Source organism: Ambystoma mexicanum, chromosome 8 (genome assembly GCF_040938575.1).
Source record: "Ambystoma mexicanum isolate Mex_15411 chromosome 8, UKY_AmexF1_1, whole genome shotgun sequence".
In the NCBI taxonomy this organism is placed as follows: Eukaryota; Metazoa; Chordata; class Amphibia; order Caudata; family Ambystomatidae; genus Ambystoma; species Ambystoma mexicanum.
Window position 1 is genome coordinate 458,787,365 of NC_090929.1, and position 13,100 is coordinate 458,800,464.

Genomic DNA, 13,100 nt, shown 5'->3' on the forward strand with positions numbered 1-13,100 from the left:
CTCCAGAAAAAAAGAGCCACGTGGCACTGGCCACAGCCCAGGAGTTTCAATTTTGAAAAAAATATTTTTTTTTAGGGTTAGCAGGGGAGACCCCCTGGCAACCCCGAAATGACGTCCCAACCAACTCAGTCTTTGTTCTTGCGCTATAGAGGTCTTTGTTAAGTGGAGTTTTATAATGCACTGAAAGCAGAGCTCTCGAGGTTCCCATTTCTATGGAGGAGAAAGTCATTCAGTCCTGAATTTATTTTCTTCTGGACATGTAGTTTTGTCTTTTCTATTTTAAATGTAGGGCTACAAATCCCATCATTCGATGAAAAAAACAGGACTAAATGAATTTCTTGCACAAGTCATGGGGGAATCTGGAATCTCTTGTACAATTAGGAAGGATGCAGCATTCGTGGCACATGTGCACAATGTGCTTGCATGTTACTTTGACTATAAAATGTGTTTTCACATGTGCTGCACATTATTCCTTTCTCTGTGAACTCCCCTTTGTGCACCTTGTGCCATGCAAACATGGCTTGGATACATTGTGTCTCTGTGTGGTAGTGGTACTCAAATAAAAGCAGTGTGGTGGGTGTTAGCTAAGGGGCCACTTTGTGTGTGGATGTGTTAACATGGTCAGGCTGCCTCTGCAAGTGTATGTGTGACGTACGACTTGCTTACCTAGCAGCCAGGCCTGGTGTGACACCTGGGCCTCTGCGATCAGTGGAAGTTAGCTTGTTTTCAGAACCGTGCACATACATTTGTAATGCACATGTCTCTGATGAATTCGACCATCCGCACGTGGGAGTGTGCGCTCGCCTGGGCTTTCTTGATTAAAAAAAAACAAAAATGAATGATGGGAGATCAACCTCCGAAAATGAGTGGGGCTAATCTGTACACATTTTCTAATGCTCGCTGCACAACAAACACATAATACAGTCCACTATGGGGGACACAGCCTACAGGCACAGTCCTCCTTGTCACATTTATTTGACAGGTGACAGCGAGGGGTGCACAAAAACATTCTGAGGAGATGGGCAATACCTTCCTCCTCCCATGTCCAGCCTAATTAAATATCAAAGGCTCCATGAATCTGCCCTGTGCTTTGTTTGTTTGTTTTTATTATTTGTAAAGCGCGCCTAACCCATGGGCAGCAGGGCGCAAAGCAACAAGAGGAGTGTACAACTTAAGTTAGAGAGCACGCAGTAAATGAATCCAACTAGGTTACAGTGTTGGAAGCATCAAACATTTTGACCAATACATCAAAGTATAAATTATAGGTGAATATACATAATTCACAAATTGTAGATATATCTAAGCGTAGAGGTGAGAGGATATACAATTTATACACAATTTACAGTAGGCGCGGCATTGGAAGAGATTAGATGTCAAAGCATTAGATATCACGTTCCTTGATCCAGTGGATGGTATTAGTTCTGAATTGTGGGTAGGGAAGGTCTTCCCTAAGAAATGGTGGTAAGGAATTCCAAAATTGTGCTGCTTTGACAGGAAAGCTATTCGCTCCAGACATAGTATGTTTGAATCTTGGGACAAGGAGGAGGTTTGAGTTGGCCTTTCTAGGGGGGCGGCAGGAGGTCGGTCTGGTGAATCCCGTTATCAAATATTGAGGGGCAGCTTGGTGAAGGCATTTATGGGTCAGAGAGACCGATTTAAGGAAAATGTTATCTTTTGTAGAAAGCCAGTTGTACGATCTTCTAGTCTCTGACATATGTGCTTTCGTCGGGAGGCTTGGGGCTGCTCTTAAGGCATTGGTTTGTAAGGTTTGAATTGTATTTGTAATGTATTTGTTACTGCCTACGTAGAGCGCATTGCAATAGTCCAACTTGGATAGGATCAGTGCTCTAGCTAGAGTGATCCAGTTGTTTGGTGAGAGGAACGATTTGGATGCCCTAATGAGTTTGCATGTATAAGATGTAGCAGAAGCCATGGCATTGACTTGTTTTTTAAAGGTGAGCGTTGAGTCTAAATAGAATCCTAAGGTTTTAACCTCCTTAGCTACGGTGATGATCTTATTGTCAATGGCAAAAGAAGAGTAGTTTTGACCTAATTTATTGAGGTTGGGTGCAGTGCCTAGGATGAGGAGTTCTGTCTTGTCATCATTCAGGCATAGACCATGAGAGGCTCGATTTACAAAGGCCAAATCCTTGTCATAATCCGCTGTCAGCGTGATGAGGTTCTGGGTATCAACAGCATAGTTTGTGTAGGTGATACCCAGGCCAGCTAGATCATCGAAAAGGGGCTTTGTAAAAATGTTGGACAGGGTGGGGGAGACGCAAGAACCCTGCGGCACACCACAGGTAATGGGGATAGGGTCAGCGGCTGCTGAAGGTGAAAAAAACTTGCATAGTGCGGTTGTTGAGGAAGGACTGGATCCATTCAGTTGCCTCCTGGGAGAAATGAGCTGCCGACTGTATGTGTGTGCAGATGATCTCGTGGTTGACCAGATCAAATGCAGCTGAGAGATTGAGAAGTAACAGAAGTGCTGTCTTGCCCTCATCCCTCAGCTCATCTATCTGTGCCTTAAGATCTATGAGCGCAGTCTCGGTCCCGTGCTGAGGTCTGAAGCCTGACTGTCGGACTCCTAGGAGGTGGTTGAGTTCAAGGTATTGTTGAATTTGTTGGTAAGCTATTTTATCAAGGATTTTGAGAAGAAACGGCACTGTAGTGATGGGACGGTAGTTGGTAGGGATGGCAGGATCTAGATTTGGTTTTTTAAGGAGTGGGAGTACCCAGGATTGTTTCAGATTGTTGGCTATTGTCTAAGTTCTGTCTGGTGGCGGCGCATACTGATGAGAGTTAATTGAAGCAGACCTGCGAATAGGCCTGGTCACAGAACTTAACAATGGGCAGGAAAACGAACACCTCTTTTAAAGGTGTTGTATAGTGCTTGGATTAAATGCATGTGCATGCTGATGCTGATAGAATGTTGGTGTGCCTGAGGGAATGTTTGGGTGTGAATGCTGTTGTGAAGGTTCCAGGATTGATCAGTTGGAGTAGCTAGCCTGGGTGATGGGACCCAGTGGTGCACTGTAACATCTAAATAAGTAACTAGAATAAAGCTTACCTGAGGAACCATACTGAAGTGTTCTAGGAATTTGCTTGGAAACAATATGCAAAGTGTCACCTTGAAGCTAGCTCCCAACCATCTGGATGAAGGACAATGAATAGCATGTCTTTCTCCACTATTTACCATGGGCAACCCCTGCAGAGCGGACACCTTTCAGAGGGATGAAGTATGTGATTTGAGGAGACAGAAGTCTGTTCTCACCACAAACTGCAAGGGAGACCTGCGCTTTGATGAAGAGCCACGGAGGGCTCAGCTAACCAGAGAGACACTTTGATCTACAACAGACAGGAAGATTGGTGGGACTTAAAGGTACATGTTGTCACCTCTTACCTTCCATGTTGCAAAGCACTCTGGTCCTGACCTCACGCATAACAGAAGATTGCTGGTGGGGACCACGGATTGGTTGCTTAAGGTAAGCTTAGCCTGCACCAATCACTGGGGGCCAATCGGCTTTCAAAGAGGGCTGAGCCCCTCCCTTAGCAGATCATCTGGAGGCTTCACCAGAAGCAGAAAAGAAGAACTCAGCATTGGACCCTGGCTGAAGGTACAGTCTACCTTACATCTTCTGCCAGTGAAGGAAGGCCAGAATTTCCAAGAGGGAAGCACGATCCCTCCCCATAACATCTCCCAGTTAACAGAGGGAGATACCGGACTCAGAGGACCAGGTGAGCAGCTCCAGAACTGGTAGCCAGCCAGCACACAGAGTGCCCTGGTAGCTGCTGCCAGCAAACTTCCTAGGTGGGAAGTTCCAGAGAGTCTCTGAACCAAGGCTGTTGCCTGCAAACACTCTCCTCAGCTTTGGGCCGTCCGCCTTGAAAGGACGCCACGAGCCCTGCGAATAAGCTGGGAGTGCCACACAAGCATCAACCAGAATCCATCTTTTAAGGACTTTTTTGAGGGAGCCGAGCCCTCGAACAGTGACCGCCTGCACCACTGACTGTTGTCACTCTGCAGTCACTAAAGTTGTCCGAGACGCCTCGACTAGCATTCCAGATCTGCTAACCAGCACAGAGACAATGATTCTTGACCCTGAGCCGCTGTGAGGACAGCTTTCAGAAGTCCGTCCAGCCTCAATTACCGAACTGCCTGCTGCCTGATACCCGCATCTGTATCCCATCTTCAACTCTGTTGCAGGAGCTGCAAAGCGTCCTGCAACCGACTCAATGCTGTTGAGCATCAAGAACATCTCAAGCACCAGGTACATTGTGGTTCTGTCCCCCTGGTCCTTCTCTGAAGGCCCCTAGTGACATTTACAAACCCTTGCTCCCTTGGATCTGAAACCAAATAACCATGACCAGTTAAGACTCATTGCTTTACCGACTAACCTCCTGTGAGTATCCAGAGTGCATCCCTTTCCTTCGTGAAACTGTCTGTCCTCTATGTTCCATTACAGTGTGGGTTGTATTTTGTAGTGTTCTAGAAAGGTGTGTTGTAATAATAAGAAAGTACATATTTTTATACAACCTTGACTTGACAGTCCCTTTTATCATTGGGTAATAATTGTATTTTCGCTGTGTTGCAACTAACCAACGATCCATGACCTTGCGGAGATAAGCCTGCTGTTCCATCCATGTTCCCAAAATTGGACAAGAGGTATGGGGCTGATTGATGGTTTAGAAACCGATATTCATCCATGGACCACTGGTGCCCTGCAAGTTGATTTGTCACATTAGTGGCAAGCGGTCGGATCAGTTGGAGCCTTGCGCACAGCTTGGTCACCCAACGATAAAAGTACTGTTGCAGGCAACGTTTAGTCACTGCTAGGTATTAGTAATAGTCATGGAGCTTGACATGGAGACTGTAAAAGGCATGACCAAGGATTTCCTGCGCGTCTTATGTCAAGAGAGGAGACTTCCATATAGCACTAGGTTTAATAAACCTGAGTTGCTGACCAGCCTCCAAGCTTGGGTAGAAGCGAGGGCGGTTGAGAAGACCCCAGGGGAAGGGCTGTTCGGGCCTGTGTGCCTGAACAGACAAGACCGTCCAGAGGGGTAAAATGACAAGGACAACCACATGAGCAGTGTTTCTCGCCAATCATCCCGCCGGGGGGGAAGTGTGGTTTCTCAACACTTGAGAGTATCAGTGAGGACAGGGGCTAGAGCGGCATCCTGCAGGTCCTAGGCCTCAGCACAGTCTAAGTGGCCCAATACTTGTTCTGTCTGTTAAGGAAGTAGTGGCTAGAAAGCTCCTGCTCAAGGAGAGAAGGCTAGCGCTAGAGAAACAGAAACAGCGGGCCAAGGTCACCATAGAACTGCACAAGCTGGCACTTGAAGAGCAGAAGGAGGCCAACATATCCGCCTCTAGCAAAAGCAGCAATAGTGGCTCAAACCAGAGTGCTGGGGATAAGCCCCAACGGCACATCCCCAAAGACTTAGCACAGACTTATGAAGTGGGGAATGGTTTGAAGCGCTCGAGCTGGCTTTCCAGCTATAGGAGGTGGACGAGGTACTGTGGGGTGCAGCACTGCTGAGTCGCTTACAGACACCAGGGACTGATGCAATTCTTCAATTAACTGGTGAGGAAAGGCCTGTTTATGAAAGCATGAAGGTAGCCATCCTCAGGAAGTTCTCTAAAACCCCAAAACAGTATCTCAAGATCTTCAGAGCGCTTGGAAAGAAAAGTGGACAGACATTTGAAGCTTTCATTCACACACTTGTTAAAATATCTGAGCGGGTGGGTGACTGGTAACAAAGTTGACACATTTAAAGGGATGTACAATTTGATTGCGTGTAAGCATGTATTAAGTTACAAAGGCTGCTGACAGGTTTATGAGTACTCGAGTCCAGAAAAAGCTCAGACGAGCACACCCAAACTGGAAGAGAATACGGCAGACAAAAAAGTAAACAACGATGGGAAGGACAAAGGTCCAATGCAAATCTATTCAAAGTCAGGTCCCCAAAAGAACGAAGGGAAATCCCAAAACCCTAGTTCTGCCGTTCACATTGAAATGTAGAGCGCAGGCACCCCTAACACTGGGACACTTGCGTTCTCACCACCCAAAGGTTGTTTTGTGTGGAAGGAGCTGGGCTATAGGAAAGGGATTCCTGCTTGCAAGGGCTTACCCAAGAAAGCCACAGTGAATGCTGGACTCGTGGAAGAGGCCATCATTAGTGCGTGCCTCTTAGAGGACTTCCCAGTAGGCCAGGGAGTGGTCAAATGTGGATTGGTTACACTGAGTGAGAACGGTACCAGGACTCCAGAAGAGATCCCAGTTCCCAATAATACTGAATTCTATCTAGAATATTTGTATATCAATGGACACAAAACTCCTGCGGTCTGAGACACAGCGGCTAGCATCACTGCTGTCACCCGGCTGATCGAGGGCCAAAGAGATCACCAGATTGAACATTCTCAGAGACTTAGGGCCTGGAGTGCTTCCAGATGGCTTGTTGGAAGGACCGGCATGGCCGGTAGCCCCAAGACCAGTTCTACAGACTACTGAGTCGCCTACTCCCACGGGAGAGGGGCTAGTAGCCACTGAGGACCCTACTTTGGTAGCAGGGGACTCAGTGACTTCAGAGTTGCTGGGCACATCACAGGAACCTGAGGTGGAGGACCAAGTGGGCGCAGATCTGAAGGGCCTGCCCAAGCTGGATGATTTTGCATCAGCTGGGGGCTCAGGTCATGCTGACTTCTTCTTCACAGCCCAGAAAGAGTGTCCCACTCTGGCGGGTCTGAGGAAGCAGGCTGAGGAGCAGGCTGATGGCGAGGCCTCTGGACTGTTCAACGTGTACTGGGAAGCTGGACTCCTGTACAGTGAGCCAAAAGACTCTGAGGGTGAGAGAACCAGAAGTTTGTTGATTCCCCAATGCCACAGAAAGTTCCTTTTTGATTTGGCTCACCAAATTCCTTTCGCGGGTCACTTGGGAGTGCCTAAGACATCAGACCGGTTGATTGCGTGCTTTTAGTGGCCGCAGTTTCAGCGTAAAGGTTAAGAAATTTGTCCAGGCCTGCCTGACTTGTCAAGCTTCTGGCAGGTCAGGGGTGCATTGATTGATGCGGGCTCGTTGCTGCCTAGTTACTTCACTGGCAAGAGTCCGACAGGTAAGTATAATGAGTCTTTTGAACAGTTCTCCAACTTCATTCTTTTCCTTCCTTAGATGATGGCCGGCGTCCGGGGATGGCGACGTGCTGCTGAGATGAGTAGCGCTGAAGGTGAGTGAGAGCACGATGCGCGATGCGACCCTTTCGTATTTGTATTGAACTGAGTTATTTTTCTGTGTCTTTTAGGTGCCGTGACGTTTTCAGCGTGGATGCCGGTTATGAAAAAGAAATGAGGTGAGTAAGCACGGTATGTAGCACCTCTAGATGTTTCCACGCTAATCTGGAGTTTCTTTTCCCTCTTGCAGATGGATGAGAAGTTCCGGAGACAGAGTTCCCCCAGAGCGGCTGGGATTCAGGTAAGCGTTTGAAGCTCGTACAGTCTTCAAAAATAAGCGAAGATTTGCTGAATGCTTACTAATGCCTTTTTTGTTCTTTTCCCTTTTCCTTAGGAAGCGGCGTGCCGGAATGGGAATGACACCGCCGAAGATGCCCGCAGAACAGAAGGAGCGATGAATGATGGGCAGAGCCTCCGCAAGGTAAGGCTGTTCCTAACAGTGTTCTTGTTCTTGCAAGAGCTGAGCGCAGAAGAAAGATGCAGGCCTACTGGAGACCGATCCGAACACGGTGAGTGTCACGCTGCAGGTGCAGAAAACGCAAAGCATGTTTCTCAGCCTGGGCGTGGCTTAAATAGTCTCTGGGTATCCCAGGTGTCTCTGGGCTGAACCACACCCAAAAGACTAGACTGCACATGCAGTTCTGGGAACCAAAATATGTGGGGGCATCCATCTTGTCCCCATGAATGCACTACAAGTCCAATCCCCAATGTTATCCTATGGGAGTGAGTGAGTCTGGTGCCACAAGCGCCAAGTCTGACTCCAAGTGGGTCTTTGGAGGGATGGAGAGGCCCTTGAGGGCCATATAGGTGATTGTGGCCTGGCTTCAGCCTGACATATTGGAGGGCTGGGGACATGAGGGGCAGGAATCAGGACAGCACTCCCCCCCAAGGCCCCTCTCAAGGTGGCTCTTCTGTCTGGTCCTGGTTTGTTTGGATGGTTTTGATGAAATCGTCTAAGCAAGCGAGGTGTATGGATGTACTCACAAGGCTCCCATGTCCTGTTTTGTGGACCATACCCCTTCCAGTCTACTAAGTAGTATAATTTGGATCTGACGTACTTTGAATCCAGGATGTCCTTGACTTCGAATTCTGGCTCCCCGGCGCCTACTACTGGCTGTGGTGGCGTTGCTACCCGAGTCCCAGGTTGAACAGGTTTAAGGAGAGACACGTGGAACACAGGATGAATCTGCATGTTTGACGGCAAAGCTAGTCTGACCGCCACAGGATTTATCACGGAGGTGACGGTGAATGGACCCAGGTATCTTGGACGGAAAGTTCGGGTTCCTTTAATGGACACGTGTTTAGACGCCAGCCAGACTTTGTCTCCCACTTGGTAGTTGGGGGCCGTTGCTCAGTGTTGATCAGCAAACTTCTTTTGGCGATTCTTAGCTCGAAGTAGGTGTTCAGCTGCCCTTTTAAAGGTTTGAGAAATGGTTGTGTGCAAGGTTTTGACTGCTGGCATTTCCAGGGTTGTAGGAACGTCCAACTCAGAAGTACGTGGGTGCCTGCCATACATGGTATAAAAGGGTGTCTGCCCAGTGCTGGTGTGTAGGGAATTATTATAAGCATATTCAGATATCCATAATAGGTTGAACCAGCTTCCTTCAGCTTGGTGTAAGATGCAACGCAGATATTGCTCGAGCGTCTGATTTGTCCTCTGTTTGACCATCCGTTTGGGGATGGTGACTGGTGGATAGCCGGATGTCGATCTGGGCCACAGAGCAGCATTTTCTCCAGAAGTTAGATACGGATTAAGTACCTCGGTCTGAGACCAAAACTGAAGGAAACCCATGGAGCCGTACAATGCCTTCAAGAAATACCTTGGCCAGAGTGGAAGCATTTGGGAGCCCCTTAAGAGGAATGAAATGTACCATTTTTGAAAATAGGTCCATGACCACAAGAATCGTGTTAAACCCTTAACTGGGTGGTAAGTCAGTAATAAAATCGATTGACAACGTGTGCCAGGGTGCTGGAGGGATTTACAATGGTTGTAATAGCCCAGCCGGTTTCTGCTTGGATGACTTGTTTTGAGCACACACTCCACAAGATAGGATGAATTGGATAATGTCTTTACGCCATGTGGGCCACCAATAATTTCGTTTTACCTTGGCTAGGGTTTTAGCAATTCCGGGGTGGCCCTCGATCAAGGAATCATGATAACCGGACATGACTTGTTCTCGTAGTTCTTGGTTTGGTAAGAATAAGCGATTTCTGAAGTAGGGCAACTGATCTTTTATCATGTAATGTTCTCCTTGTGCACTCCACGCTTGTAACAGCTCTGGACTCATCAGGTTTTGGATTTCTTCATGTAATTCTTTCTGAGTTATGGTTGCTGTGATTCCTAGGAGCTTGTCACTCGGGATGATTGCTATTGGGTCAGGGGTCTGATACCCTTGCTCTTCCACCCCCATACGGGAAATGGCATCGGCCTTCCCGTTTTTCACCCCTGGTCGAAATGTAATCACGTAGTCATATTCAGCAAAAAAAGGGGCCCAACATAGTTGTCGAGAGGATTGGGCCTTTGCCGTTTTTAGGTATTGGAGGTTCCGGTGGTCAGTTATTACGGTGATTGTGTATCTGGCACCCAAGAGGTAGTGCCGCCATGCCGTAAAGGCTGACTTAATGGCCAGGAGTTCTTTGTCTGTGATAGCGTAATTGAGTTCAGGGGGTGTGAATTTACGTAACCAGAAGGCAACAGGGTGTAACCGGCCCGTTTCGGGGTCCTTTTGTGAGAGGACGGCTCCCATAGCCATGCTTGAGGCGTCTGTTTCCACCAGGTATGGGAGATCAGGCGAGGGTGGCGTAAGATTGGGGCAGATGTGAATCTTGCTTTGAGTTCCTGGAAAGCTTCCTAGGCTTCTGTTGTCCACTGGAACTTTTTGTTGCTTTTCCTTAGCAATGACATGATGGGATGCACGATTTGTGAAAATCCTGGGATAAACGGGCAGTAGAAGTTTGCAAAACCCAGCATACTTTGAACCCCCTTGAATGAATTTGGGGATGACCAGTTCAGGATAGCATCTACCTTGTGTACATCCATTTGGATTCCATTCGGCTGAGAATAAAGCCCAGGAATTCCACCTCAGAGACATGGAATGAGCGCTTTTCGAGCTTGGCGTAGAGCTGGTGTTGACGGAGTTTCTCCAATACGGATCGTACGTGTTTAATGTGGTCCTGCTTTGATGCAGAATATGCTAGAATATCGTTGATGTACACTAGAGGACAGACATCAATCAATTCCCATAGAACATCGTTCATGAAGTATTGAAATGCTGCAGGCGCGTTGCAAAGGCAAAAGGGAATTACTTGATATTCGTACAAGCCGTATTTGGTGCGAAAAGCAGTTTTCCATTCGTCCCCCTGTTTTACGCAAACAAGGTGATATGCCCCCCTCAGGTCTAGTTTTGTGCAGATTTGGGCATCTTTGACGTGATCAAGCAATTCAGGGATCAGTGGCAGTGGGTAGCGTTTTTTTTTACGGTAATCTGGTTCAGTGTGCGATAGTCGATGCACGTTCTCAAGTCCCCCTCCTTTTTCGGTACGAAGAATAGAGGACTAGCTGCTGGAGACTTCGAGGGACGGATTAACCTGTTGGCCAGGTATTGGTCAAGATAGGCCTTCAGGTGTTGGTTTTCTGGTTCCGTGAGTGTGTAAATAGTCTCTGGGTATCCCAGGTGTCTCTGGGCTGAACCACACCCAAAAGACTAGACTGCACATGCAGTTCTGGGAACCAAAATATGTGGGGGCATCCATCTTGTCCCCATGAATGCACTACAAGTCCAATCCCCAATGTTATCCTATGGGAGTGAGTGAGTCTGGTGCCACAAGCGCCAAGTCTGACTCCAAGTGGGTCTTTGGAGGGATGGAGAGGCCCTTGAGGGCCATATAGGTGATTGTGGCCTGGCTTCAGCCTGACATATTGGAGGGCTGGGGACATGAGGGGCAGGAATCAGGACAGCACCCCCCCCCAAGGCCCCTCTCAAGGTGGCTCTTCTGTCTGGTCCTGGTTTGTTTGGATGGTTTTGATGAAATCGTCTAAGCAAGCGAGGTGTATGGATGTACTCACAAGGCTCCCATGTCCTGTTTTGTGGACCATACCCCTTCCAGTCTACTAAGTAGTATAATTTGGATCTGACGTACTTTGAATCCAGGATGTCCTTGACTTCGAATTCTGGCTCCCCGGCGCCTACTACTGGCTGTGGTGGCGTTGCTACCCGAGTCCCAGGTTGAACAGGTTTAAGGAGAGACACGTGGAACACAGGATGAATCTGCATATTTGACGGCAAAGCTAGTCTGACCGCCACAGGATTTATCACGGAGGTGACGGTGAATGGACCCAGGTATCTTGGACGGAAAGTTCGGGTTCCTTTAATGGACACGTGTTTAGACGCCAGCCAGACTTTGTCTCCCACTTGGTAGTTGGGGGCCGTTGCTCAGTGTTGATCAGCAAACTTCTTTTGGCGATTCTTAGCTCGAAGTAGGTGTTCAGCTGCCCTTTTAAAGGTTTGAGAAATGGTTGTGTGCAAGGTTTTGACTGCTGGCATTTCCAGGGTTGTAGGAACGTCCAACTCAGAAGTACGTGGGTGCCTGCCATACATGGTATAAAAGGGTGTCTGCCCAGTGCTGGTGTGTAGGGAATTATTATAAGCATATTCAGATATCCATAATAGGTTGAACCAGCTTCCTTCAGCTTGGTGTAAGATGCAACGCAGATATTGCTCGAGCGTCTGATTTGTCCTCTGTTTGACCATCCGTTTGGGGATGGTGACTGGTGGATAGCCGGATGTCGATCTGGGCCACAGAGCAGCATTTTCTCCAGAAGTTAGATACGGATTAAGTACCTCGGTCTGAGACCAAAACTGAAGGAAACCCATGGAGCCGTACAATGCCTTCAAGAAATACCTTGGCCAGAGTGGAAGCATTTGGGAGCCCCTTAAGAGGAATGAAATGTACCATTTTTGAAAATAGGTCCATGACCACAAGAATCGTGTTAAACCCTTGACTGGGTGGTAAGTCAGTAATAAAATCGATTGACAACGTGTGCCAGGGTGCTGGAGGGATTTACAATGGTTGTAATAGCCCAGCCGGTTTCTGCTTGGATGACTTGTTTTGAGCACACACTCCACAAGATAGGATGAATTGGATAATGTCTTTACGCCATGTGGGCCACCAATAATTTCATTTTACCTTAGCTAGGGTTTTAGCAATTCCGGGGTGGCCCTCGATCAAGGAATCATGATAACCGGACATGACTTGTTCTCGTAGTTCTTGGTTTGGTAAGAATAAGCGATTTCTGAAGTAGGGCAACTGATCTTTTATCATGTAATGTTCTCCTTGTGCACTCCACGCTTGTAACAGCTCTGGACTCATCAGGTTTTGGATTTCTTCATGTAATTCTTTCTGAGTTATGGTTGCTGTGATTCCTAGGAGCTTGTCACTCGGGATGATTGCTATTGGGTCAGGGGTCTGATACCCTTGCTCTTCCACCCCCATACGGGAAATGGCATCGGCCTTCCCGTTTTTCACCCCTGGTCGAAATGTAATCACGTAGTCATATTCAGCAAAAAAAGGGGCCCAACATAGTTGTAGAGAGGATTGGGCCTTTGCCGTTTTTAGGTATTGGAGGTTCCGGTGGTCAGTTATTACGGTGATTGTGTATCTGGCACCCAAGAGGTAGTGCCGCCATGCCGTAAAGGCTGACTTAATGGCCAGGAGTTCTTTGTCTGTGATAGCGTAATTGAGTTCAGGGGGTGTGAATTTACGTAACCAGAAGGCAACAGGGTGTAACCGGCCCGTTTCGGGGTCCTTTTGTGAGAGGACGGCTCCCATAGCCATGCTTGAGGCGTCTGTTTCCACCAGGTATGGGAG